At 38.8% G+C, this 27600-nt stretch overlaps 1 protein-coding gene and 2 pseudogenes across 3 annotated transcripts in view; all 3 read left to right on the top strand.

The window, feature by feature from the left end:
• The window catches only part of LOC143670019 (uncharacterized), a 54125-nt gene that overhangs the window by 4422 nt on the left and 22103 nt on the right, over positions 1-27600 (top strand). The window lies entirely within an intron of this gene.
• LOC143670023 (thioredoxin pseudogene) lies at positions 2559-3119 on the top strand (annotated as a pseudogene).
• Positions 3229-27414, top strand: LOC143670024 (protein phosphatase PTC7 homolog; annotated as a pseudogene).

Here is a 27600-nt window from a genome sequence, read left to right as displayed (position 1 = left end):
CTAAAACCAATCAAGACCCACCTGGAATGAGTGAAGACACATTTCCACCTATCAAGTTTAATACCCACACTGAGTCACATTTCCATGTAGATAAGCTAATTAAAGTTTCCAGTATATACTGCTGAATTGGAATTAGAAGAAACCTTAGTTCCCACAAGGTTGATTAGGATGAAAACATGGCTTTTCTAGGGTAAATAAACATTTTCAAACCAACACATTCCACCCTCTGGAATGTGTTTTTCCCATGTACAAAATACATTCATAACCATATTAGAGATCCTTAAAGCATTTCAATAGCAATCAAATGCAGTACAAAGTAAAAAGAAAAACAGTACAAAGTCAGTTACATAGATTGTCTGTTCTAAGGCAAAATTCTCTTCAAGCTCTGTATCTGTAAAACTCAAACCAGTTATTTACTACCAACATGCAAAGGAAGAACAGTCATAGAATGCATATAACCATTTCCATAGGGAGGAAATGGAAGAAACCCAGGGGTCACAGGACCCAAGAGGTTTCAAAAACCTGCAGGGAAAAGCCCATGGGACCTCAGAGTCCAAGAGTCATTTATCTGTGGGGCTTTAGAAAGCAGCTCTACCCTTTCCAAAGGCCTATAGAGAGGCTTGCCTCTCTCCAAAAGCAACCTTGGGTAATGTTGGAGAGACTACCTTTTTCTTGGCTCCACTCTCTCCAGGTATCAGGGCTGTACCTGGGCTGTCTGCCATTTCTAGGGCACATGCTCATTCCCTCTGTGTAGTGGCAGCCAGCTCTCCCCAAACCCCAAAGAATGTTTCACCCTCTCCAGGGCCTGAAGTGGCATGATTCTTCCACTGCAGCAAGGTGGAAGGCCCATCCTCTGCCTTTGGGGCAAATTCACCCTCTCCACTGGCTTGGATGGGTAAAGGGAGCATGGAATGGATAGTGGAAGAATGTAGTGATCAATATGAACTACGACCACATGATCAGTTACAGAAACAAGAACTGTAATGCTGTTTTGTTCATGTTATAGTATTTAAGTTATGAGTTATCAAGTTGAAGAATGAATATTACCCAAAGACTTGCACCCTATTCTGGGGAGATTTAATACATTTCCAGTTGTACATGGACAGTTGAGTATTGTTAGATGAGGAAAAAAATGTCTTTCATTGTTTTCTATTTAGATAATAAGTATGGTTGAAGGTGATGTGTGTAGCTACCAAGTTGACAAAGGGTGGACTGTCATGGTCAGCTTCATGTGTCAACTTGGCCGGGTGGTGGTGCCCATTTATCTGGTTGAGCAAGTGCTGGCCTGTCTGTTACTATGAGGACATTTCATATAATTAAATCATGATCATGTCGGCTATATTCACAGCTGATTGTATTTTTAATCAGCCAAGGAGAGTGTCTTCTGCAATGCGTGATGTATAATCTAATCACTGGACAGCTTTTAAGGAGGATTCAGAAGAGATGGTCTCTCTTCCTGCCTTGCCTGGCAAGCCTCTCCTGTGGAGTTCATTCAGACCCTTTATTGGAGTTGTCAGCTTCACAGATAGCCTGCCCTACAGATTTTGGACTCTGCATTCCCACAGTTATGTGATACACTTATAAATTTTATATCTACAGATATTTCCTGCTGTGATTCTGTTTCTCTAGAGAACCCTAGCTAATACAAATGTCTACTTTATCTGATGTTAATAAGCTATTCTGCTTTCTTTTGCTTACAGCTGCATAGAGCATTTTTGTCCACCTTTCATTTGTATTCTTGGGTTTAAGAAAGGTCTCTTGCAGCAGCCATTTGTATTCTTGGGTTTAAGAAAGGTCTCTTGCAGCAGCATATAGATTGATCATAGTTTTACTTCATTTTGCCAAGCTGTGTCTTTTAATTCAGGAGTTTAACCTATTAACATTCAGAGTTATTTCTGTAGGCAGTTCTTGAATCTACCATCTCATCCTTAAGTATTTTTTGTGTGTGTTTTGCTGAACTTTTTTAATTATTTTTTTATCATCACAATCAACTTGTTTTCTCTTTTTTTGTGTGTGAAAAATAACATATATACAAAAAAGTAATACATTTCAAAGCACAACATAACAATTAGTTGTAGAGAAGATTTCAGAGTTTGGCATGAGTTACAGTTCTACAATTTTTGGTTTTGACTTCTAGCTGCTCTAAAATACTGGAGACTAAAAGAAATAACACTCTAATAATTCAGCAGTCATACTAATTTGTTAAACCCTACCATGTCTGTATAACTCCAGCAGCACCTTTGATCTTTCTCCCACTCTTAATGGGTATTTGGGCTATACCCATTCTAACTTTTTCATGTTGGAAGGGATTGTCAGTAACATGAAGTAGATAGAAGTAGCTGATTTTCTAGAGAGGCTAGCACCTCCAGGTTTCAGAAATTATCTGGTCCAAGACCCTATCTTGAGATTGTAGGTTTCTGAAAAGTTACCTTAGTGCATGTAACCTTTGTGGAATCTTATATATTGCCTTAGGTGTTCTTTTTTTTTTATATAGCTTTTTTTATTGTATAATGTAACATATATGCAAAGCAAAGAAAGAAAATAGCAATAATTTTCAAAGCACTCTTCAACAAGTAGTTACAGGCCCAGCCTTGGTCCCGCTCTTTGGGTCTTCGTTGGCGTATGCTATAGTCGGTCACCAGATGCTCAGCAGCCAACATGGTGCGGCAGATCGGCAGCCAGGAAGATTTTTTGGCAGCCTTGAAAGAAGTGGGAGATAAACTTGTAGTAGTTGATTTCTCAGCCACGTGGTATGGGCCCTGTAAAATGATCAGGCCTTTCTTCCATTCCCTCTCCGAAAAGTATAACAACGTGACGTTCCTTGAAGTAGATGTGGATGACTGTCAGGATGTTGCTGCAGAGTGTGAAGTCAAATGCATGCCAACATTTCAGTTTTATAAAAACGGACAAAAGGTGAGTGAATTTTCTGGCGCTAATAAGAAAAAGCTTGAAGCCACCATTAATGAATTAAGCTAATCATGTTTCCTGGAAACATAACCAGCCGTCAGCTGTTTAAAACTTAACTTGTAAATTTTTATTTACAAAAAAGAAAGATCACGTATGAAGACTATATACCCAACTGCCATCTGATTATAAATGACAATAAAATATTAATTCTAGCCTTTTTAAAAAAAAAAACAAGTAGTTACAGGACAGATCCCAGAGTTTGTCATGGGCCACCATATCATATTCTCAGATTTTTCCTTCAAGCTGCTCCAGAATATTGGAGGCTAAAAGGAATAAATATTTTTTACATTCACAATCACCTTTTTCTTTTTTGGTGAAAAATATCATATATACAAAAAAGCAACAAATTTGAAAGCAGCACAACAATTAGTTATAGAACAGATTTTATAGTTTGGTATGGGTTGCAATTCCACAGTTTTAGGTTTTGACTTCTAGCTGCTCTGAGATACTGGTGGCTCAAAGAAATAACAATTTAATGATTCAGCAGTCATTTTTGTTTGTTAAACCTTACCTTCTGTGTATAACTCCACCATCACCTTTGATCTTTCTGTCCCACTCTTAGGGGCATTTGGGCTATGGCCATTTTAATTTTTTCATGTTGGATAGGGCTGTCAGTAATATGGGGTAGGGAGATGGAAGTAGCTAATGTTCTGGAGAGGCTGGGCCTTCTAGGTTTCAAGACCTATCTGGTGCAGGGACCCATCTGGAGTTTGTACTTTTCTGGAAAGTTACCTAGTGCATGAACCATTTGTAGAATCTTATATATTGCTGTAGTTGTTCTTTAGGATTGGTTGGAATGGTTTTGGCTGGGGCTTCACAACTTATGATAGGTAGTATATCTAACTGAAACTTGAGTAAGAGTAACCTCCAGAGTAGTTTCTTGACTCCATTTGAACTCTCTCCACCATTGATACCTTATTTGTACACTTCTCTTTCCCTTTTGGTCAGGATGGTGTTGTTGATCCCACAGTGCCAGGGCCAGACTCATCCTTGGGAGTCATCTCCCATGCTACCAGGGAGACTTTCAGCCCTGGATATCATGTCCCATGTAGAGAGGAAGGCAATGATACTACCTGCAGATTTTGGCTTAGAGATTGTGAAGCCACTTCCATGCATGTGTTGCTGAAATTTTAGAAAATGGTAGAGCACTGCCTTCCAGGTTCAGAGGGGATAACAGTTTGGAACCTCACATCCTTTGAATAGATGCTTGACAGTTGAACACAATTTTGAGTAGTGATATTACTTTCTTAGGTTTATGATATCTTTTATTACATAATTCCTTCTGGAGAGAAATTGATGAAAATGTAAGTGTTGTAAGAATCAGTAGCCTAATGGACACAGTAAATCTCCAGGTGCTTTATGCCCCCTGTAAGGGAGTGCCTCTTTTCTCAGAAAATTTGTTGTCATCCTCTGTGGCCATTTGCCAGCAGGGCCATTTGTCTTTGTTTCATGGAATTAGAAAAGCATCATGATTCTATGGATTTATTAAAATATTCTCTGTCCTTGGTTTCTGGTATTTATTTACTTGGCCCTTGAGTGTTTAACTATTAATGAACTTGTCTGTAAACCATAAAAACTTCAATATCTGCTTCCCACACACAGAAACCAATGTCTTCATTAACTGCCCCCACTTTTGAGTGCCTTTCCTGGAGCTGTAGAGGATTACACAAAGGATAATAAAGTGGGTAATGGAGGAAAAGGTGAATGAGGAGGAGGAGAGCCAGGGAAGTGGCTGCTCCTGGGTGTAGTATGATTTCTCCAGCCCAGGCCAAGCAGCAGCAGTAGCAGAGAAGGATCTATGTTGCTGAGAGGCTTTTGGTGTCTTTCTCTCTTCCTCTCATGGCCAAAGAGAAAGAGCATGGAGGGAGCTCAGGAGGGAGGCAAGTGTAGGGTTGAAGGGTTAGGAGTCTTAGATGGAGGTTTCAAAGAAGAAGCAGCTCCTTCTCCTTTTCTCTCTGACTCAGTCCCCATCTCAGAGCTCAGGGCTGGAGGGTGGGGGAAGGAACTCAGCTGCTTTTCCCCTAACCCCCTTAATTCAAGGTTGAAGTGGGGCAGTATTAGTGTTCTGTCCCTTTAAAAATAGAAAGAAAAGGTGACCCCACTGTGCCACTGCCTCTGTCTTCATCAGCTGCTGCTGCTGCTGGGGTCTCTCTCTATTCTTAAGTTATTGTTTATCAGATCTATATAATATTTTCCTGCTTTCTCTTTTAATCTAAGTTAACCTTGCTATTACTCTTTAATTCTGTACTCTTTTTCTAGACCTCCCTCTCCTGTCTCTTTTTTCAACTGACAGAACTATCTTTAGTATTTCTTATAGGGCAGGTATCTTGTTGGTAGATTCTCTCAGCCTTTGTTTGGCAGTGAAGATTTTAATCTCTCCCTCACTTTTGAAAGTCATTTGACAGAAGAAAGGATTCTTGGCTGTAAGTCATTGTCATTCAGAGCCTTAAATATATCATACCACTGACTTTTCACCTCCATGCTGGCTATTGAGTAGTTCAGACTCAGTCTTATATTTTGAGTTCTATGTAATGAATCACTTTTGTTGCTTTCATGACTTTGCTTCTCTTCAATATTTGGCATGCTTATCCATATGTGTCTTAGTGTTGGCCTATTTGGATTTATTCTATTTGGAGTTCAGTTAACTACTTTGATTTGCATATTTATGTCTTTTATAAGGATAGGGAGGTTTTCCTCCATTATCTCTCCAACTAGCCTTCCAATCCCTTTATCTTCTCTTTTTCTGGGACACCAATACTTATATTTATGTGCTTCATGTTATTTATCATTTCCCTGAGATACAGTTCCATTTTTTTCCATCTTTCTTGCATTTGTTTTAGTTTGCTAAAGCTGCCAGAGTGCGATATACCAGAAATAGAATGACTTTTATAAAGGACATTTATTAAGTTACAAGTTTACAGCTCTAAGGCCTTAAAAATGCCCAAGCTATGACAGCCAGAGAAAGATAGCTTGACTTCAGAAAGAATGATGGCATCTGGAACACTTCTATTAACTGGGAAGGCATGTGGATGGCATCTGCTGGTCCTTTGGCTTCTGGTTTTAAATTCCAGCTCTTGATTCCAGTTGCTTCCTCTCTAAGCATTTGTGGGCCTTCAGTTAGCTTCTCCAGGGGTCTCCAGAACTCTGGTTCTGGTTTGCTAAACATCTCATGGGAAGGTATATAGTGACATCTGCTAAGCTCTATATCCCCAAGCTTCCTGGTCTAGGTGTCTTCTCTCTTGTCAGCACTCTGTGCATCTCCAAGTGTCTGCATCTGTGTTGATGCTGAACTTTTTCTCCATGAGCTCTTTTAAGGACTCCAGTAAATTAAGACCCACCTTGAATGGACAGAGTCACATCTCCATCTAATCAAATGGTCCCACCCACAATCAAATATGTCACATCTCCATGGAAACAATCCAGTCAAAGGTTCCACCCTAAACAATAGGACTGCCAACATAAGATTGGATTAGGAAAAAGAATATGGTGTTTCTGGGGTACATACCATCTTCAAACCAACACAGCCTTCAAGTTCAGTTGTCCTAACTTCTAATTTGCTTTTTCTCTCTTCTGCCTCTTCAAATCTGCTGTTGTATATTGTGCTGGTTTGAAAGGATATATGTCCCCTAGAAAAGCCATGTTTTAATCACAATCCCATTTCACAAAGAACAGATTTTGGTACTAGAGAGTGGGGTGCTGCTGCAGTTTGCAAATACCAAGCATGTTGGAACAACTTTTTAAATGGTTAAGTGGAAGATTTTGAAGGAGTTGTGACAAGCTTGATAGAGAAGGCCTAAAGAGACTGTCAGTAGAAATGTGGACTCTAAAGTTACCTAGGCTGAAATGAGGCATATATTATTTCAGACTGGAAGGAAGATGAGCCTTGTTTTAAAATAGCAGATTATCTGGCAAAATTTACTACTGGCTTTGGCTGGAAGGCAGATTTTAAAAGCCATGAACTTGGATATTTAGCGGAAGAGCTCTCCAAATTAAATGTTGAAAGTGCAGCCTGGTTTCTCCTTGCAGCTTATAATAAAATGTGACAGGAGAGAGGTAAGCTGAAAACTGAACTCTTGAGTACAAGGAAACCAGAAATTGATGTCCTGGAAAATTCTGGGCCTCCAGAAAGGGAGACTGCAGAGAATAGAGCCCTGTGTGAGGAGTTAACCAAAGGTGGAACCAGTCAGACATTTCAGAGAAAGCCAGGCTTGGATATGGAGTTATCCAGAAAGGATTTGTGAAAAGTCCTTATGTCTGATGGGCATAATCTAAGGCTACTGCATAGAAAGCCAATGAGAGTGTTGTGGGAACTGTAAAAAGAGAACCACTGCCAGTCAGGACCGAGAGGGACAGAAAAGGGACACATTGGAGGAAAAATAACTTCAGAGCAAAACCATTGAGGCTGGGGTCTAAAGTCAAGAAGCCTCGAGCCAGGAGAACGGACCCACCCAAGCACATGGAGTGGGTGAGTTTGCCCCAAAGGCAGAGGATAGGCCTTCCACCTCATTTCAGTGGAACAGTTGTGCCACCTCAGGCCTTGGAGAGAGTGAAGCATATTCCTTGGGGTTTGGGGAGAACCTGACTGCCACCATGTGAGGGAGTTGAGCGTATTCCCCCAAAATGGCAGAGAGCCTGGGTACCGCTCTGATGCTTGGAGAGGATGGAGCTGAGAAAAAGGTGGTCTTCTTAGTGTCCCCCAAGATTGCATTTGGAAAGAGGAAGGCTGCTGCATAGGCCCTTGGAAAGGGTGGGACTACCACTTTCAGAAGCCCTGAAGATAAATGACTCTCAGACTTTGAAATCTAATGGACTTTGCCCTGTGGGTTTTCAAAACTGCATGGGTCCAGTGACCCCTGTGTTCCTTTCTCCCTATGGAAATGTGCATATGTATCCTATGACTGTTCCTCCTTTGTATGTTGGCAGCAAATAACTTGTAATGAGTTTTCAAAGGTCCACAGCCAGAGGATGATTTTGCCTTAGAACAGACTATGCCTGTAACTAACTCTGATAGGAGTTTGTTTCTAATTTTGTATTTCATTTGTATTGCTACTGAAATGGTTTAAAGATTTCTGATATTGTCATGAAATTAATGTATTTTGTATATGGGAAAACATATGTCTTTTCTAGGGTCCAGAGGGTGGAATGTGCTGGCTTTAAAGGATGTATGCCCCCTAGAAAAGCCATGTTTTAATCTAATCCCATTTCATAAAGGTAGAATAATCCCTATTCAATACTGTGTTTGAAACTGTAATCATATCATCTCCCTGGAGATGTGATTTAATCAAGAGTGGTTGTTAAACTGTATTAGATGATGACATGTCTCCACCCATTTGAGTGGGTCTTGATAAGTTTCTGGAGTCCTGTAAGAGAGGAAACATTTTGGAGAATGAAACAGATTCAGAGAGAGCGGAGCAGAATGACATAGCCACGAGAAGCAGAGTCCACAAGCCAGCGACCTTTGGAGATGAAGAAGGAAAATGTCTCCTGGGGAACTTCATGAAACAGGAAGCCAGGAGAAGAAGCTAGCAGATGACACCATGTTCACCATGTGCCTTTCCAAATGAGAGAGAAACTCTGACTGTGTTCGCTGAGTGCCTTCTCACTTGAGAAAGAAACCCTGAACTTCATTGGCCTTCTTGAACCAAGGTCTCATTTCCTGGATGCCTTTGATTGGACATTTCTATAGACTTGTTTTAATTGGAACATTTTCTCAGCCTTGGAACTGTAAACTATCAACTGATTAAATTCCCCTTTTTAAAAGCCATTCTGTTTCTGGTATATTGCATTCCGGCAGCTAGCAAACTAGAACATGTTTCTCTAGTGTACTTTTAATTTGGTCTGCAGTATCCTTCATCTCAGTGAGGTCTGTTATTTTTCTATTTATTCTTTCAAATTCTTCTTTAAGCTCTTCCAGTGTCTTCTTAATATGTTTCATGTCTTTATAAGCATCCTTGATAAGTTGTTCCAAATTCTTTGTCCCCCCTACTGAATTAATTTGGTCATTTGTCTGGGCCATGTCTACTTGAGTCTTGATGTGTGTTCTAGTTTGTTAGCTGCCACAATGCAATACACCAGAAACAGAATGGCTTTTAAAAAGGGGGAATTTAATAAGTTGCTAGTTTACAGTTCTAAGGGTGAGAAAATGTCCCAATTATAACAAGTCTGTAGAAATGTCCAATCAAAGGCATCCAGGGAAAGATACCTTGGTTCAAGAAGGCTGATGAGGTTCAGGGTTTCTCTATCAAGTGGAAGGGCACATAGTAGTTTTTCTCTCATCTGAAAAGGCACATGGTGAACATGGTCAGGGTTCCTCTCTCATCTGGAAGGGCACATGGTGAACACAGCACCATCTGCTAGCTTCTTCTCCTGGCCTCCTTTTCATGGAGCTCCCCGGGAGGCATTTTCCTTCTTCATCTCCAAAGGTCACTGGCTCTTGGACTCTGCTTCTCGTGACTTTGTCATTCTGCTCCACTCTCTCTGAATCTCTTTCATTCTTCAAAATGTTCCCTCTTTTATAGGACTTCAGAAACTAATCAAGACCCACCCAAATGGGTGGACACATGTCGTCACCTAATCCAGCTTAACAGCCACTCTTGATTAAATCATATCTCCAAGGAGATGATATGATTACAGTTTCAAACATACAGTATTGAATAGGGATTATTCTGCCTTTATGAAATGTGATTTAGATTAAAACATGGCTTTTCTAGGGGTCATACATGCTTTCGAACCAGCACAATGTGCTTTATGATTTTCGGTTGCAAATGGTCATTTGAATGTAATTAATAAGATTATTTTACAAGTTGATTTCCATCTGAGGTTTTATATATACTTGGGATTGCATTGAACATTCCCTTTTGGACTTGGTTTGTCAGAGCTCCCACAAAATCAAGTCCCAGATCTTATGGGAGGATTACAATTCTACCTGACACCCTGTTGAGATAGACATATAGGCAGTTTGCTACCCTGTACTTGATGCTTTTTCCCAGCAGATGGCGCTCAAGCCACCTCTTCTTCTCAGACCTACTTCTCCCAGACTGCAGGTGCTGGCCAAGCTGAATGGACACCTGATATAATTCCAGTTAGGGCCTTCTGCTTGTATGCCCCATGGTTTCTCATGGCCCCCAGACTCCTACTTGGGATGACTTTGGGCCATGGGACTGGATATTTCAGCTTCCCCTGCGCATAGCCAATCTGGAAATGTCTGGCAGTTGGTCACAGAATATAATTTGGCCATCTTCCCCTGCCTCACCTCTCTGTCTGCACCTGACTGAGGTCTCTAGTCCCCTGTGGGAGGAAGGGAGTGGTATCAGGACCCCAAACAAGTCTCTTTCACTGGGTGGTTTTCAGACCACTCTTTCTCTCCCTCCTTCCTGGGGAGAGCCCCACAATCTCTGCCAAAAAAGCAGGCATCTACAACAGCCTGTCTCAGGGGTGGGGAACAAACCCTGTACTCTGGACAAATGGTCTTTATACACAGTGAAAGCAAGTCTGCTGGCTTCCAAGTTCCCCATGGGAACTTCTGGCTTGCAAAACTGTGAGGAAAGATCTCTCAAGCAAGAGTAGGCTGGATTCGGGAACTCAGCTGCTCCTATTTTACCAACTTCTTGGAAGTCCTCAATAAAGCTAGTTGTTCTAGTTTGCTAGCTGCCGGAATGCAACACACCAGAGACAGATTGGCTTTTAATAAAAGGGGATTTATTTTGTTGGTTCTTCAGAGGAAAGGCAGCTAACTTTCCACTGAGGTTCTTTCTTACATGGAAGGCACAGGATGGTCTCTGCTGGTCTTCTCTCCAGGCCCCTGGGTTCCAACAACTTTCCCCAGGGTGACTTCTTTCTGCATCTCCAAAGGCCTGGGCTGAGCTACAAGTGCTGAGATGAGGAATTCTGAGCTGTTTAGCTGTGCTACATTGCGAGCTCTCATTTAAGCACCAGCCAATTAAGTCAAACGTCACTTATTGCAGCAGACACACCTCCTAGCCAACTGCAGATGTAATTAGCAACAGATGAGGTTCACGTACCATTGGCTTATGTCCGCAGCAACAAGACTAGGTATGCTCACCTGGCCAAGTTGACAACTGAATCTAACTAACACACTAGTATTTTGTGATACCATGGAGCCTGCTTCTTTTCCTTGACCTGTGCTTGCTAATCACTGAACTTATTAGCTCAAGTAGCTTATGTTTTTGTTTTCAAAATTTTCTAAATACAGGATCATGTCATCTACAAAGATGCCTTTTATTTCTTTTTCTTGCCTAATTGCTCCAGCTAGTATTGCAGCACAATATTGAACATCAGTTTTGACAGTGGGCATCCTTGTCTACAAGTCTTAGAGGGAAGGCTTTCGGTCTTTCCCCACTGAATATGATATTAGCTATGAATTTTTCGTATATGGCCTTTATTATGTTGAGGCAATTTTCTTCAATTTCTGTCTTTTGAGGTGTTTCATCAAGAAAGGATGTTTGATTTTGTCCAGTGTCTTTTCCACTTCTATCATCAAAATGATCTTGTGGTTTTTCCTCTTTGATTTGTTAATGTGGTTTATTATGTTAATCAGATTCCTTGTGTTGAGCCTCTCTTTCATATCTGTGGTAAAACCCACTCGACATGGTATATAATTCATTTAATGTGCTGTTGGGTTTGATTTGTAGGTATTATGTTGAGGATTTTTGCATCGATGTTCATTAGAGTTTGGTCTTAAGTTTTCTTATAGTATTTTTGTCTGGCTTTGGTATTAGGGTGATGTTGGCATCATAGGATTAGTTATGTAGCATTCCCTCCTCAATTTTTTGAAGAGTTTGAGCAGCATTATATTCTTATTGGAATGCTTGTTATAATTCACCTGTGAAGCCATCTGGTTCAAGCCTTTTTTGTTGTTGTTGGAAGATTTTTGATTATTGATTTGCAGTCTTTACTTGTATTTGTTTTTGTAAGGTCTTTTATTCTGGGGGTTGTTTGTTCATGTGTTTCTAGGAAGTTTTCCATTTCATCTAAATTCTCTAGTTTGTTGGTCTACAATAGCTAATAGTATCCTCTTGTGATCCTTATATCTGTGTGTTAAGGCCTACTTGACTTAGTTGTCATCTGTTTTGCTTGTGTCTCTTGTTTTGGTACTATAAATCCTTATTGCTTACTCAAAAACAAAAGAAAATGAATTCCACAAATATTCAACAAATGTATATATGAAAATACTACATCCAAAACAGAAAATGCATATTTAAAGAGCTCATGGAGCCAGCAAAAAAAAATGGTTCATAAAGTAAGATGAAGGAAAACCTAAAATACTTTAAAGAGATAACCAATATTCTCTTTTCAAAAGGAAATAAAACCATGAAAGAGTGACAAACAGAAAATATACTCTAGGAATTGAAAATTGACAAGAGAAAGGGCTCTAAATTTATTTGGCACATTTTTAAAATTTACGTTATGGAAAAAGTAATAATGCCTTAATACATTACATAAAATTACCAAAGTCACAAAGCTAAATCAGTATTCCCAGGAAAATTATTGTCTTTATAATGTTAAAAATGCTTACCTTAATTAAAATAAATAATTTAATGACATTAGCCCCCTAACTTTAGAAGTTAAAAGAAATACAGTAAAACATCATTTGAGGAAAGACAGAAGGGAATTAATAGAGTGGAGGGAAAAAATCATTTGTAAATTTAAAAAGTGTAAGTAATATTTAAGATCCAGATCAGTGTGCCTAATGGTATCTTCTACAATGAAGATAATGTTCTCTATCTGCCCAGTCCATTACAGAAGCCAGTAGGCCCATGTAGCTAGTGGACATGAAATTTAGATAGTGGTACTGAAGAAAACAATTTTTTAATTTTAAATTTAAAAATTTAATAGCTATATGTGGTTTACAAGTATGCAACTTGTATTGCAAGTTATAAGTATGCAGCTTACGGTATTGTATAGCAGAGACCAAGATTCTTGGATGTGGCAATTAAACGTAGTAAAATAGATTCATGAGAAATATGGGAAAAGGACACAAATTGTCAAACGAGGAAATGAGTTTGGTGAGGCAGAAGTTGACACAACAAAATGTAAGATATTGGATATAAAAAAGTTATAATATACTCAGACTTACAAAAGTTTAAGTGAATAAGGCCTGCTCATATGTGTTGTTTGGAAGACTCGTTGAGGTCAGCCACGTTCTGAGGTTCAAAAGGAAACCAAATTTTATTCTCCTCCCAAAGTTCTGCCCTGTTCAGCTCTTTCTCAGTTATATAACCTATGTCATGTATTCCTTTACAACATTCAGTAAACCTAATAATGGCGTATTCCAGAGCTCACACCTTGATTGCACAGATAATAAATGTGTTCAAGCTTCATTCTGTGAGACAAACATTTCTTTGTCCTGATTGGAAATACCAGACAATTGCAAAGTTATAACCCTCATAAGATGTTGCTTATGTACAGCCATTGTGAAGGGAGATTTTGAAAAGTCATATTTTTTTATTCATTCATATGTCCTTTTGGCTGCATTGTGAGTAGTAGAAAATAGTCCATGTCCTAGGAATTTAGCAGGGAACATAACACACAGGGTCTTTACAGAGAAATGGCTGGAATTCTCTGAAATAAATCTGAAAATAAAAATAAATGGAATATTTAAGAAATAGGAATTTTACAGTGGAGCAGAAGACGGTGGTGACTGCAGCCCAGACCCCAGTCAGATAGGGGTGGAGGAGCCACTGACTCTGACCTTGCTATGGCTTTAGTACACTGATCAGAGTGAATGAGATTCCCCGTGCTTGGGGCAAGGGCAGCAGCAGCTGAGGAGAGAGCTGGCTCCAGGCCTCCATGTCCTCCTGCTCCCTGAACCCCTACCTTCTGGGAAGGTGTGGTGGCGGTGATGTTCTCAGTCCACTTGTATGGGTGGCTGGTAACCTGCCTGCTCAGTGGTCTCTTGCAAACTGACCCCAGCACCAGTGGTGGTGACTACAGGTTGGTGACCACTGGCTGCGGCTTCAGCAAGGACTTCCATAAGGTCCTTCTCAAGAAGGTCATGATGTGTGCTTCATTTCCTGGCACTATTCTGCTGACATGCTTGGGGTTGTGGATCGTGTTCAAGGATGGAGAGACTATGGCATTGACCCATATCAGGTCTCAGGGACTTTAATGTGAACGTGTGAATATTTAGTAAAAGAAAGATGGTTTGTACTAAGTAATCCCATTGGAATTCTCACCACAAGCCACTGTGAGCTGCTGCAAAATAAAGTACCTTTGCTTGGTAGCAGTACTGCCTACATGGTGGTGCTGGTCAGAATGAGCCACTGCTTACACATGGCCAACCTGGACAATTCAGGCTTCCAAAGCTGTGCATGGATCAGATGAGCAGCAGCACTACTTCAGCTCTCCATTCTGGCTCTCCATTGCCCCACCCAAAGCTGACAGACTTGTCTTGAGTGACAGCCCAGATGCTACTTGTACTGGTTTGAAAGGAAGTATGCCCCCTAAGAAAGCCATGTTTTAATATAAATCCCATTTCATAAAGGTAGAATAATCTCTATTCAATACTGTGTGTTTGAAACTGTGATTGTATCATCTCCCTGGTTGATGTGATTTAGTTAAGAATGGTTGTTAAACTGGATTAGGGAATGACATGTCTCCACCCATTTGAGTGGGTCTTGATTAGTTTCTGAAGTCCTATAAAAGAGGAAACATTTTGGAGAATGAAAGATTCAGAGAGAGCAGAGAATGCTGCAGCACCACGAAGCAGAGTCCACCAGCCAGCAAACTTTGCAGGTGAAGAAGGAAAACGCCTCCCAGGGAGCTTCATGAAACCGGGAGCCAAGAGAGAAAGCTAACAGATAATGCCATATTCACCATGTGCCCTTCCAGCTGAGAGAGAAGCCTTGACTGTGTTCGTCATGTGCCTTTCCAGATGAGAGAGAAACCCTGAACTTCATCGGCCTTCTTGAACCAGGGTATCTTTCCCTGGATGCCTTTGATTGGACATTTCTTTAGACTTGTTTTAATTGGGACATTTCCTTGGCCTTAGAACTGTAAACTAGCAACTCATTAAATTCCTCTTTTTAAAAGCCATTCCGTTTTTGGTATATTGCATTCCAGCAGCTAGCAAACTAGAACAGATTTTGGTACCTGAAGAATGGGGTGCTACTGCTGCAGCTTGCAAATATCAAATATGTTGGAACTGCTTTCTAAATGGATAAGGGATAGATTTTGGAGGAGTTGTAAGGAGCTTGATAGAAAAGGCCTAGAGTGCTTTGAAGAGACTATTGGTAGAAATGTGGACTCTAAAGATACCTCTGATGAGGCCTTAGACAGAAATGAGGCATGTGTTATTGAAAACTGAAAGGAAAGTGAGCCTTGTTTTAAAATGGCAGATAATCTGGCAAAATTGACTAGTGGCTTTGGCTGCAAGGCAGATTTTAAGAACCATGAACTTGGGTATCTAGCAGAAGAGATCTCCAAATTAAATGTCAAAAGCGAAAGTGCAGCCTGGTTTATCCTCACAGCTTATAATGAAATGCGAAAGGAAAGAGATAAATTGAAAACTGAACTCTTGAGTAAAAAGAAACCAGAAATTGAGGTCCTGGAAAATTCTGGGCCTACAGAAAAGGAGACCCCAGAGAATAGTGCCCTGTGCAAGGACTTAACCAAATGTGAAACCAGTCAGCCATTTCAGAGAAAGTCAGGATCGGATGTGGAGTTATCCAGGAAGGATTTGTGGAAACTCCTTATGTCTGAAGGGCATGATCCAAGGCTACTGCATAGAAAACCGATGAGAGTGCTGTGGGACCTGTATAAACAGAGCTGCTGCCAGTCTGGACTGAGGGTTTCAGAGAAGGGACACATTGGAGGAAAAATAACTTCATAGGCAAAACCATGGAGGCTGGAGTCTGAAGTCAAGAAGCCTCAGGCCAGGAGAGCAGACCCACCCAAACCTGTGGAGAGGGTGAGTTTGCCCCAAAGGCAGAGGATGGGCCTTCCACCTCATTGCAGTGGAAGAGTTATGCTGCCTCAAGCCTTGGAGAATGTGAAGCACATTCCTTGGGGTTTGGGGAGAGCCTGGCTGCCACCACATGGAGGGGTTGAGCATGTGCCCTGGAGATGGCAGAGAGCCCGTTTGTGGCCCCAATGCTTGGAGAGAGTGGAGCCTAGAGAAGGGTGGTCTCCCCAATATCCCCCAAGGTTACATTCAGAGAGAGGCAGGCGTAGGCATTTGGAAAGGGTGGGACTGTTGCTTTCTAAAGCCCTGAGGATAAATAACTCTCAAACTTTGAAATCTAATGGACTTTGCCCTGAGGGTTTTCGAAACTGTATGGGTCCGGTGACCCCTGTGTTCCTTCCTCCCTATGGAAATGTGGATATGTATCCTATGAATGTTCCTCCTTTGTATGTTGGCAGCAAATAACTTGTTATGAGTTTTCAAAGGTCCAGAGCAAATGGAGAGAATTTTGCCTTAGGACAGACCATGCCTGTAACTGACTTGATGAGATTTTATACCGTCTCTAATTTTGTACTTCATTGTATTGCTACTGAAACGTTTCTGATATTGTTATGAAATTAATGTATTTTGTATATGGGAAAAACACATCTTTTTTAGGGGCCGGAGGGTGGAATGTACTGGTTTGAAAGGAAGTATGCCCCCTAAGAAAGCCATGTTTTAATATAAATCCCATTTCATAAAGGTAGAATAATCTCTATTCAATACTGTATGTTTGAAACTGTAATCAGATCATCTCCCTGGTTGATGTGATTTAGTTAAGAATGGTTGTTAAACTGGATTAGGGAATGACATGTCTCCACCCATTTGTGTGGGTCTTGATTAGTTTCTGAAGTCCTATAAAAGGGGAAACATTTTGGAGAATGAGAGATTCAGAGAGAGCAGAGAATGCTGCAGCACCACGAAGCAGAGTCCACCAGCCAGCAAACTTTGCAGGTGAAGAAGGAAAACGCCTCCCAGGGAGCTTCATGAAACCGGGAGCCAAGAGAGAAAGCTAACAGATGACGCCGTATTCACCATGTGCCCTTCCAGCTGAGAGAGAAGCCCTGACTGTGTTCGTCATGTGCCTTTCCAGATGAGAGAGAAACCCTGAACTTATCTTTCCCTGGATGCCTTTGATTGGACATTTCTTTAGACTTGTTTTAATTGGGACATTTTCTCAGCCTTAGAACTGTAAACTAGCAACTCATTAAATTCCCCTTTTAAAAAGCCATTCCATTTTTGGTATATTGCATTCTGGCAGCTAGCAAACTAGAACACTACTGCTAACACATCTTTTGATGTCCAGTTAGGTGATATTATCCTGACAATGACTGATGGGCTCTTTGACAACATGCCTGATTATATGATTCTTCAGGATCTAAAGAAAAAGTTAAAGAACTCAAAACTATATGAGAGTATACAACAAAAGTATTGTTATTTCATTGACATTGGAAGTTCAGGTGACTTTGAAAATAAATGCTTTACATGATGGAACAATAAAAAAAAAGAGTATACAACAGCCTGCAAGAAGCATTGCTGAGCAAGCTCATGAGCTAGCCTACAATGCAAATTATACGTCATCTTTTGCACAGTTCTCATGTGACAACGGATTGAATGTGAGTTGTGGAAAGCCAGATGACATCACTGTCCTTTCAGTAATGGGTATGCAGAGTGACTCTTGCCTATATGTCAATTTCTGTCTCTCATTCTGTCATCCCTAGTCTTCCCTGCCACATGTGCTTATCATGCTGGCTGACCACATTTCTTTGCCAGTGATCTCAGTGGCCCATGATGTAAGCCTTTTGCCTGTCTTTTTGAGACCCAGTTGAGATCTTTGTTGAGAATCACTACTTTCATTCAGTAGCTCATCTGCCAGCAGCAGTTAAAGAAAATCAAGATTTGAAGATTGGTCTTCATTTCTTACTGTCCTTGCCCATGGTGGGATGGAGATTTTCAAAGCCAAAATGGCTATTAACTTTTTAAAAAGTATTTGAAATACTGAACATAAGTATTGTTGGTAAAGATATTTTAAAATGACAATGTGTAAACAGGATTTTTAAAATCTAACAATCATATCCTATGATGTGTCTACTAGAAACATACATTATTCATCAAGAAGTGTTACATGTATACTGCCCAGGCACAATCTCTCTTAGGATGATTGGTGTGGCTTTATGTCTTCATTATGATTCCTATTTTTCAGAGACTTATAATTCTGCTCTAAAACATTGCTCTTTGTTATGAAATCTTGATCCCAGGAGCTTTTTTCTGTTACAAATTGGAAGAAAATATCATTTTAGTTCTGTGAATACAAATGTTTTGTGCTTTGTAAAAGATGCTTAATTGTGCTCCTATGATTAAAGTTTTGGCAGTTTATTGATTAGTCCATGTCATAGACTGGTGGCTTGATCTGCAGGAGGGGTAGGAGAGACTCCTAAACAATTTTTTTTAGTTTAGCTATCGCTCAAGGTTGTAAAATTCCACAAAGCCTGGAAATTTTATGTTATAGCTGAAATTCCTCTCAGCTGTCCAACACAGTGATGTGGAAGCTCTAGACCCAGAGGCCTATTGGGTAAAGAATGGACAGCTGTGTCTTTGAATTTTCTTGGCTTTTGATGGTCATGTTCTGCATAGTCTTACTCTCAGATTTTTGTTTAGTAGCCTTGCTTTCTATAGAGCATGCATCAGTGACTCCACATGGGAAGAGCACTGTTTGCAGTGGGGCAGCAGCACAAAAGTCCACAAACAAAACTTCTAGTGATGATTTGGCATTTGCAATAGCTCTAAACAGAAATTTAGGAGATTCTGAATCAAGCTTAATAATGTTTACTGTTTCCTAATAGTCATTTTGCAGTGTATAGTTCCTTATAAACCTACCCACGTTCAGTTTTCTTATGATCTGCAAGTAAAACTTATTTTAAGGTTTGTGAACAAGTTGACTGCTGTGAAGATAAATATTTTGGGGTCAGTTTTTTCCTTCATTAATTTGGTAGTAGAAAAAGATATATACTTAGAAATTCTTAAATTAAAGCCATGTTTTATAGGTAACATTGATGTATAGATGAGAATGTAATTAAACCCGATGAGAATCTACTTCAGGAAAATGTAGAAAGTTTTTTTTTTCTCTAAAGGAGATACTTACTCTCTGGTTTATTGCATTAAAACTTATGTTTGAGGTTACTTCAGCTTGTTTTAAAAGGTTTTGCTTTGTGAATTTGTACTGTGCATTTGAATAACTGTCAAACTTTTGTTTAAAATTGTTTAACATGTATTGTGTTCATGTCTTTATTATATTTCAATGCATCATGCTTGAAACAGGCATTTATTTCATTTATAATAATAATGAGCTCATTTGTGAACCATTCAGTAATTTACTATTCCTTAATTGCCATAATGTTACCTATTTTGAATCACCTTTAATTATATACGAGAATGCCTTAACTACCTGAACTTGACTAAACAGAATTCTTTAGTAGAGGAAATGGGGTGGGGGAAGAATGGAGGGAAACTGTTTAAAAAATGAGAAGTCATCAGGCTGTGATAAACCACAGACATGTGATGTGCAAGGGGCAGGATATTTATTTTGCACAAACTGTGTCCTGTCTCTGTATTTAAAAGTAAGAAAGTTGCATCCAGAAGGTTTTTGTTGGAAGGAATGCATTTATACTTGGGCTGATGACTTCAGTTCTTTTGTTTGGGGTTTTAAATTGTTTTTGGTCAGCCTTATGATCTGGATATGTTCTGCATTAATTTTCCAATGCCTACATTTAAATCTTGGTCAGAGCACTGCTGGTCATGTTCCTGGCTGTTGTCTGCTCAACTCAATTAGTCAACTTAGTCTTTTTTGAGAAAGGGTGTTAAAAATTGACAATGTATTTGTTCTAGTGATGGCAAAAATAATTGGAACAAGAATTGAGTTTCACAGTGAAACTGACTTTGGACCTGGCCTATAGATTAGTGACATATATTGTTTCTGTTTTGTTCTCACCAATATCCTTTTTGGGTTATGTACTTAATTTTGTTAGTGCTGGGTGTTGGTTGAATGCTGCTTAACAAGAAGCTCAACCCCGGTGGGTGGCCAGAGGCTGTATTAGACCCATACTAGAATTCTAGGTCACAGGACTCAAGCCTCCATGTATGTGACTGAGCTATACCACTTTGTGGGTGTGATTCTGAACCAGATGTGTGTGTTAATTATATTTTAAATCAAGCAGAATAAAAATACACATATTTGCCTCATGTAATGAACTTTTATAACAAAAGAAAATTTGGATTTCTGATTTACAGATGGCAAGTTATCCCTCTCTGGATATGTCAAAGAACTGTAAAGTTTATAGCTTTCTAAAACTATACTGCATATATATACAAAGCAGTACTGCATTATAAAAAATATTTTATCATATGCTTGAAATTTTTTTGTTTTTTAAAATGTGCACTGTAAACATGCCAGAACCCTATTTCTTCCTATGAGCTTAAGCTGTGTGGAAAAAGTTCTACTGAATGGAGATGAAATGGAGTTCAAAGGCTCTTAAAAACTGAAATAAGAAATATGGCTGGGGGTGAGAAACAAGTTACTTGCACTAAATTACTGTACTGACTTGACATGACTGATGTATACTAAGTCACAGAAGAATCCACTCCAGGTGTGCATGTCTGGGATTTAGACTGTATCTAGATTAGAAGTTAGATTTCAAGCTTTGCATGATGGATGAGAGTTTCCTGTCAGCTGCATTTGTTCCAGATAGGCCAGAGGCTCAGAGACAGATACCAACTTCAGTACCACTAACCTACTATACAAAACAAGGCAGGAATTGTGGGAATTAACTGAGTTAGGAGTGTTTTGGGGATTGAAAACAAAATTGGCAGAACTGTAAGTGTTTGTAATTTGGATAAGATAATTGTTCCTTGTCACCTTGTACCTCCTGTCCTTGGTAGAAGTTACAGCATCTAATTTCCCTGAAAACTATCATATTCTTGCACTTAACAAATTTGCATATCAAAAAAACAAAATCTACGTATTAAACTGAAAATTTGAACAGCAAAAAAGAAATATGAATTTTCCCACATGCCTAATGATATGACAAAAATAAATCAGGTTACTTAGATAAAGAATGGAGAATGGAAGTGCTAGGAAAGAGGCCACTAACTCTAGAGCCAGTTAAAAATGTTATTAGTTATCCTAAGCTAAATAAGATATCTATTTTATACTTGTTTTTTATAATTTTGAAATTATATAAAAATTACAGTGCAGGACATGATTTTATTGCCCCTTCATTCACAATTGAATTGGATATTTGAGAGGAATTAAAATGTCTCTTTTTAATTCACCAATTTTAATTTTTTTCTCTGAATGTTTTGTCATTTTTGCATGAAAATAGTAAATATTTATTAAAATTTAGAACTATTAATGTTTATGTGTAAATGTTATAATGTATGTTTTACATTCCAGACAAAATTAGAAATTCTTTGAATAAAATCTCTTCCAGTTACTGTACATGGGCTTATCTGTACCTTTTTTATTGAGATGAAATTCACATAACATAAATTTAACCATTTTAAACAATATAATCAGTCATGTTTAATACATAAACAATGTAGTACATCAGCTTTATCTAGTTCCAGCGCATTTTCATCACCTCTGAAAGAAATCTCATACCCGTGTAAAGAACCATTCCCCAGTATGCACTCTTTTCAACCCATCACCCATTAATCTTCTTTCTGTCTGTTTTGACTTACCTACCCTAGTAATTGTATGTAAATGGAGTCTTTAAAAAAGTGACCCTTATTTGTCTAGCTTTATTTAGTTAGGCTTTTGAGATGTGTCCCTGTTTTATAGGTTGAGACATTACTTCATTCTTTTTTTAATGGCTGAATGATATTCCAATATATGGAAATGACATATTTTGATTATTTACTCTTTAGATGATACATATTTTGTTTCCAAATTATGTTGGTATGAATATTTGTATATCATTATTTGACTATCTACTTTCAATTTTGGGTATATATCAAGGGGTAGAATTGCTGGATCATCTGCTAATTCTGTATAAAACTTACTGAGGAACTGCCCATTTATTTTATTTTTCCTTTTTTTTTCCCCGTATATTTTCCACAGTGGTGGTCCCATTGTAATTACCAGTAGCAGTGTAAAAGAATTTCAGTTTTCTCCACATCCTCACCAACAGTTGTTCTAGTTTTTTCACAAAATTATAGCCATCCTAATGGGTGTGAAGTGGTGTCTCATTGTGGTTTTGATTTGCCTGCCCCTATGGCTAAAGATGTTGAGCATCTTTTCATATGTCTGCTGGACATTTCCATATTTTCCTTAAGAATGGTCTCTTCAAATCCTTTGCCCATTTATCACTATATTATTTTCCTTTCTTTAAGTGGTAAGAGTTTTTTAATATATAGACCCTTGTCAGATGTATGATTTGCAAGTATTTTCTTCCATTCATTAGGTTTCCTGTTCAGTTTCTTGAGTGGGTCCTTTATGAACAAAAGTTTTTCATTTTTGTGAAGTTCAGTTTATCTTCTTTTGATTCTAGTGCTTTTAATGTCATATCTAAGCATCAATAGCCAAATGTAAAGTCATGAAGATTTACTCCTATATTTTCTTGTAAGGGTGTTATAATTTTTCTCTTATATTTAGCTCCCTAAATGACTTCATTTTTTGTAAGAACTGTATGATAGGAAATAAACTTCATGTTTGTATGTGAATATCCAGTTGTCTCACCACCATTTTGTAAAGTCATGGTTCTTTCGAGAGTGCAGGATATATGTGCCATGTTTAAAATTAATTGACCATAGCTGCATGGGTTTATTTCTGGATTATCAGTTTTGTCTCATTTGTCTATATGTTTACTTTTATGCCATTATCACAATGTATTTTTTATTCAAAATATGTGGGTTTACAAAGCAATCATGATTAAATTACAAGATTCACATACACCGCCTGACCACCACCACTTGCATTGGTGTGGAAAATTTGATACAATAGTTTACATAGGGGTATTTTTTCCTGTATTCCCAACCTATTATTATTTTGTTTTCATGCATTGTCTTTATTTATGTATGTATGTATGTATGCGTGCATGGGCAGACACCGGGAATCGAACTCTGGTCTCCTGCGTGGCAGGCAAGAAATCTGCCACTGAGCCACTGTCGCACTGCCTGCATGTCTTTATTTTGTTTCTCATCTATCCATACATTGGATTAAGGGAGTGTCAGTCACCAAGTTTTTACTATTGCATGGTCACACAATAAAAGCTGTATAGTTACACAATCAAAGGTTAAGGCTACTGGATTACTGTTCAACAATTTCAGGTATTTCCTTCAGGCTATTCTAATGCACTAGAAACTAAAAAAGTATCAATATTATGAGTCAGTAGTCATAATCATTGGTTGTATCCTAATTTCACCATTACACCTTTCTGTCATTTGATCCTTCTCTCACTCTTCAGGGATTATTAGCATTATGGGGAGTAGAGCAATGAAATTGGTTGATGTTTTCAGAGAGACTGGTACATCTGGGTTTCAGAGCTTATCTGGCATAGGAACAATCTGGAAGCCCTAAGTTTCTGAAAAAATAAATTTACTAAGTAGAACTTTTATAATCTTAGAGCCCAGGGTATTCTTTAGGGTTTGGAGCTTGGCAAACTTGTGGTTCCAAAGAAAGCTGTGTATAGGATTGCAATATGATCCTGCAGCCCTGTTATTAGGTAAATACCTGGAAGAACTGAAAGCAGGAACATGAGTAGACATTTGCACACTGATGTTTATGAATAGACGTTTGCACACTGGTTTTTAGGATGATTGCCAATGGATGGAGGTGGCCTAAGGGTACATCAACTGATGAAAGGAAGGGTGAACTGTGGTGTATATATACAATGGAATATTGAGTGGCTGCAGAAAGAAATGAAGTCATGAGACATGAAACTCAGGGAATGAATGTAGAGGTGCTCATGCTGAGTGAAATAAGCCAAAAACAAAGGACAACTATCATATGGTCTCAATATAAACTCACTATAATGAGCAAACTGACAATTTATTTTGATTATGGTAGATTTGTAGTATGCATTTTTAGGGTGCATGGTCTGGGAATCAAATCTGGGTCTCCCACATGAAAGGCAATCATTCTACCACTGAGTCACCTGTGCACCCTTGTAGTATGCTTTGAAATAGAGAATTTGGTATCCTCCAATTTTGTTATTTTTTTACGATATAAATTTAAGTATTCCAAGTCTCTTATAATTCCATGTGACTTTTTTTTTGAATGTCTGCCTTGTTTTATTGAATTTATGATTTTATGAATTGGAAGACACACCATTAATTATGTGCCATTAAGTATATAATTAAATTATGTACAACAATGACATTTAGAGAATATCCTAATTTCAGAATTTTTTTTATTTTAATATTTTATTATTGTAAAAACTTAGCATACAAACATTCTTGACATACAAACATTCTTGTCCATGGTCTACAAACAGTGGCTCAAGATATCATCACATAGTTGTGTATTCATCACCATGATCATTTATTTTGAACATTTGCATCACTCCAGCAAAAGAAATAAAAAAGAAAAATTTAAAAACTCGTACATATGATACCTCTTAACCTCTACCTCTTATTGATACCTACTATTTCAGTCTACTCAATTTATTTCAACTTTTGTTCCCCCTATTATTTATTTTTTCCATATTTTTTATTCATCTGTCCATACCCTAGGTAAAAGGAGCATCGGAGCATCAGAAAACAAGGTTTTCACAATGACACAGTCACATTTTAAATGTTATATCTTCATACAATCATGTTCAAGAAACAGGACTATTGGAACATGGCTCCACAGTTTTAGGTACTCCCCTTTAGCCACTCAAATATACCATAGACTAAAAAGGGATATCTAATATTAAGAATAACCTCCAATATCACCTCGACTCTGTTTGAAATCTCTCAGCCACTGATGCTTTATTTAGTCTCATTTCTCTCTTCCCCCTTTTGGTCAAGAAGATTTTCTCTGTCCCTGGATGCTGGGTCCCACCTCATCCTGGGGTTTCTGTCTCATGTTGCCAGGGAGATTTACACTCCCCTGGGAGTCATGTCCCGCATAGGAGGGGAGGACAGTGGGCTCACTTGTCATGTTGGCCTAGAGAGAGAGGCCACATCTGAGCAACAAAAGAGGTTCTCTGGGGGTGACTCTTAGGCCTAATTTTAAGTAGGCTGAGCCTATCCTTTGCAGGAATAAGTTTCATAGGGGCAAACCCCAAGATCAGGGGCTCAACCTACTGATTTGATTGTCTCTACTGCTTGCAAGAGTATTAAAAATTCTCCAAACCAGGAAGTTGAATCTTTTCCCCTTTCTCCTCAATCCCCTAAGGGAACCCTACAAATACTTCTTTATTCACTGTCCAAGTTACTCTGGGATTTGTCAGGCCATCCCACTAACCTGGACAAACAAACAAAATCTCATACCCTATTAAAGATTCCCTGTATTTATTGTATTCAACTAAATTGACCATGCAAGTTAAATTAGGAAAGGCACTACCCAAAATATAAATTTTGCACCAAGTAAACATCTCTCCCTTCAGTCTCACACAGAGGTTGAAGTTTTAAGATGATGATATCATTCTTTACTCAGTCTTCTGATAGACCTTAGTCCTATCCAGATTAGCTTCATTCTTATATCTACACGATGTCTGATCACTTTTTCAACTTCTTAAACAGCTTCTGTATGGGGTACAGCTGACTTTCACAACTTCAGAGCTCTGACTCTGAGTCTCATCTGTCACATAAACACCTGAAGTTTCTGGGAAAGATCAGGTTCTATACAAGCAGCTCAGTATCTCAGAATTTAGAATTAATAATTACACCTCCTGAATATATGTGACTGCTGTCAGAGCTTACAATCTAGGACCCTTTACAATAAGCCCCAACCTCATGACCCATACTCTCAACTTTAGTTCACCAAATTTTTATATTAAGCCCATATAATTGAGGCACCATAATAATTGTCTTTTTTTTTTTTCCTGGCCCTTCTTTCAACATAACACATCTTAAGGTTCATTCATCTAGTTGCATGCCTCACAACTTCATTCTTTCTTGTGGTGGCTCAGTAATCCATTGTATATATACACCATTGTTCCTGCTTCAATTCCTCAGTCATTGTACCCTTAGGCCATCTCCATTCGTTGTGGATCACAATCACTGCTGCCAGAAACACCAGTATGCAAATGTGCATTCATGCTGCACACTCAGCTCTTTCAGGTATACACTGAGCATCAGGGATTCAGGATCATAGGCAAACCCTATCCTCTTGTGGAGCCACCACACTGCCCTCCCAGGGGCTGCAACTCTCATTTTCACTGTCTTATTTGCACCTTTCATATTTAGGTACATCTCTTTCTCTGTTTTCTCTGGCACGTGTTTCTCTCTGATCATTTTTAAATAGTTTTATTCATACATCATACAATTCAGTCTAAGTGTATAGACATGCCTTCATCACCATACTACATGTAAAGACATTTCCTTTTCTTCTACAAAGAATCCATACCCCTTTCCCAATGCCTCCACCTGTTCACATTTAGTTTTGGCATAATGCCTTTGTTATATTCAGTGAAAGCATATTATAGTGTTACTGTTGCCTATAGACCGTAGCTTACATTGATTGTACTTTTTCCCATATACCATCTGTTTACAACACCCTGCAATACTGACATTCCTTTGTTCTTCCTCCTGCAAAAGCATTTTTTAATTTGTACATTTAATCACCAGCTAGGTATTCCTAAATTATCCCTTCTCAGTCTTTATCCTCTATCCTATCTTCTGATTTCATACGTGCCCCTAGCTTTTCTCCCTCAACCATACTCACAAAGTCATTCGATGTACTAACATTATTGTGCTACAATCAGGTAGTATTGTGCTATCCATATCTGAATTTTTACAGTCCTGTTGCACAGTCTCTATTCCTTCAGCTCCTATTGCGTAATCTTGACCCTATTTCTATCTACTGATACCCTGTATTCTTAATACCTATTGCATAATCTTGACCCTATTTCTGTCTCCTGATACCTTGTATTCTTAATATAAATTCTTCAAATTCACTCATTAATGTTGGTTCCTATCAGTGAGACCATATGGTATTTGCCCTTTTGTTTCTGGCTAATTTCACTCAGCATAAGGTTCTCAAGGTACATCCATGCTCTTACATGCTTAATGACTTTATTTTGTCTTACAGCTGTGTTATATTCCATCATATGTTTAGCCACTCATTTGTTGATGAACATTTAGGCTGTTTCCATCTCTTGGGAGTTGTAAATAATGCTGCTATAAACATTGGTGTGCAAATGTCCATTTGTGTCCTTGCCCTCATGTCCTCTAAATAAATACCTAGCAGTGGTACTGCTGAATCGTATGGCATTTCCATAATTAGCTTTCTGAGAGCCACCAAACTGCCTTTCACAGTGATTGTACCATTTTACATTCCCTCCCCCCCCCCCCCCGCCCAACAGTGGATGTGTTTCTGTTTCACTACTTATTCTCCAGCACATGTCGTTTTCTGTTTATTTTGATAATGGCCATTCTAGTGGATATCAGATGTTATGTCATAGTTTTGATTTGCATTTCCCTAATAGCCAGGCAAGCTGAGCATCTTTTCATGTGGGTTTTAGTCATTT

The sequence above is a fragment of the Tamandua tetradactyla genome, chromosome 26 (genome assembly GCF_023851605.1).
Source record: "Tamandua tetradactyla isolate mTamTet1 chromosome 26, mTamTet1.pri, whole genome shotgun sequence".
In the NCBI taxonomy this organism is placed as follows: Eukaryota; Metazoa; Chordata; class Mammalia; order Pilosa; family Myrmecophagidae; genus Tamandua; species Tamandua tetradactyla.
Note: the sequence above shows the minus strand (reverse complement) of the source record. Positions and strands in the feature narration are given on the sequence as shown.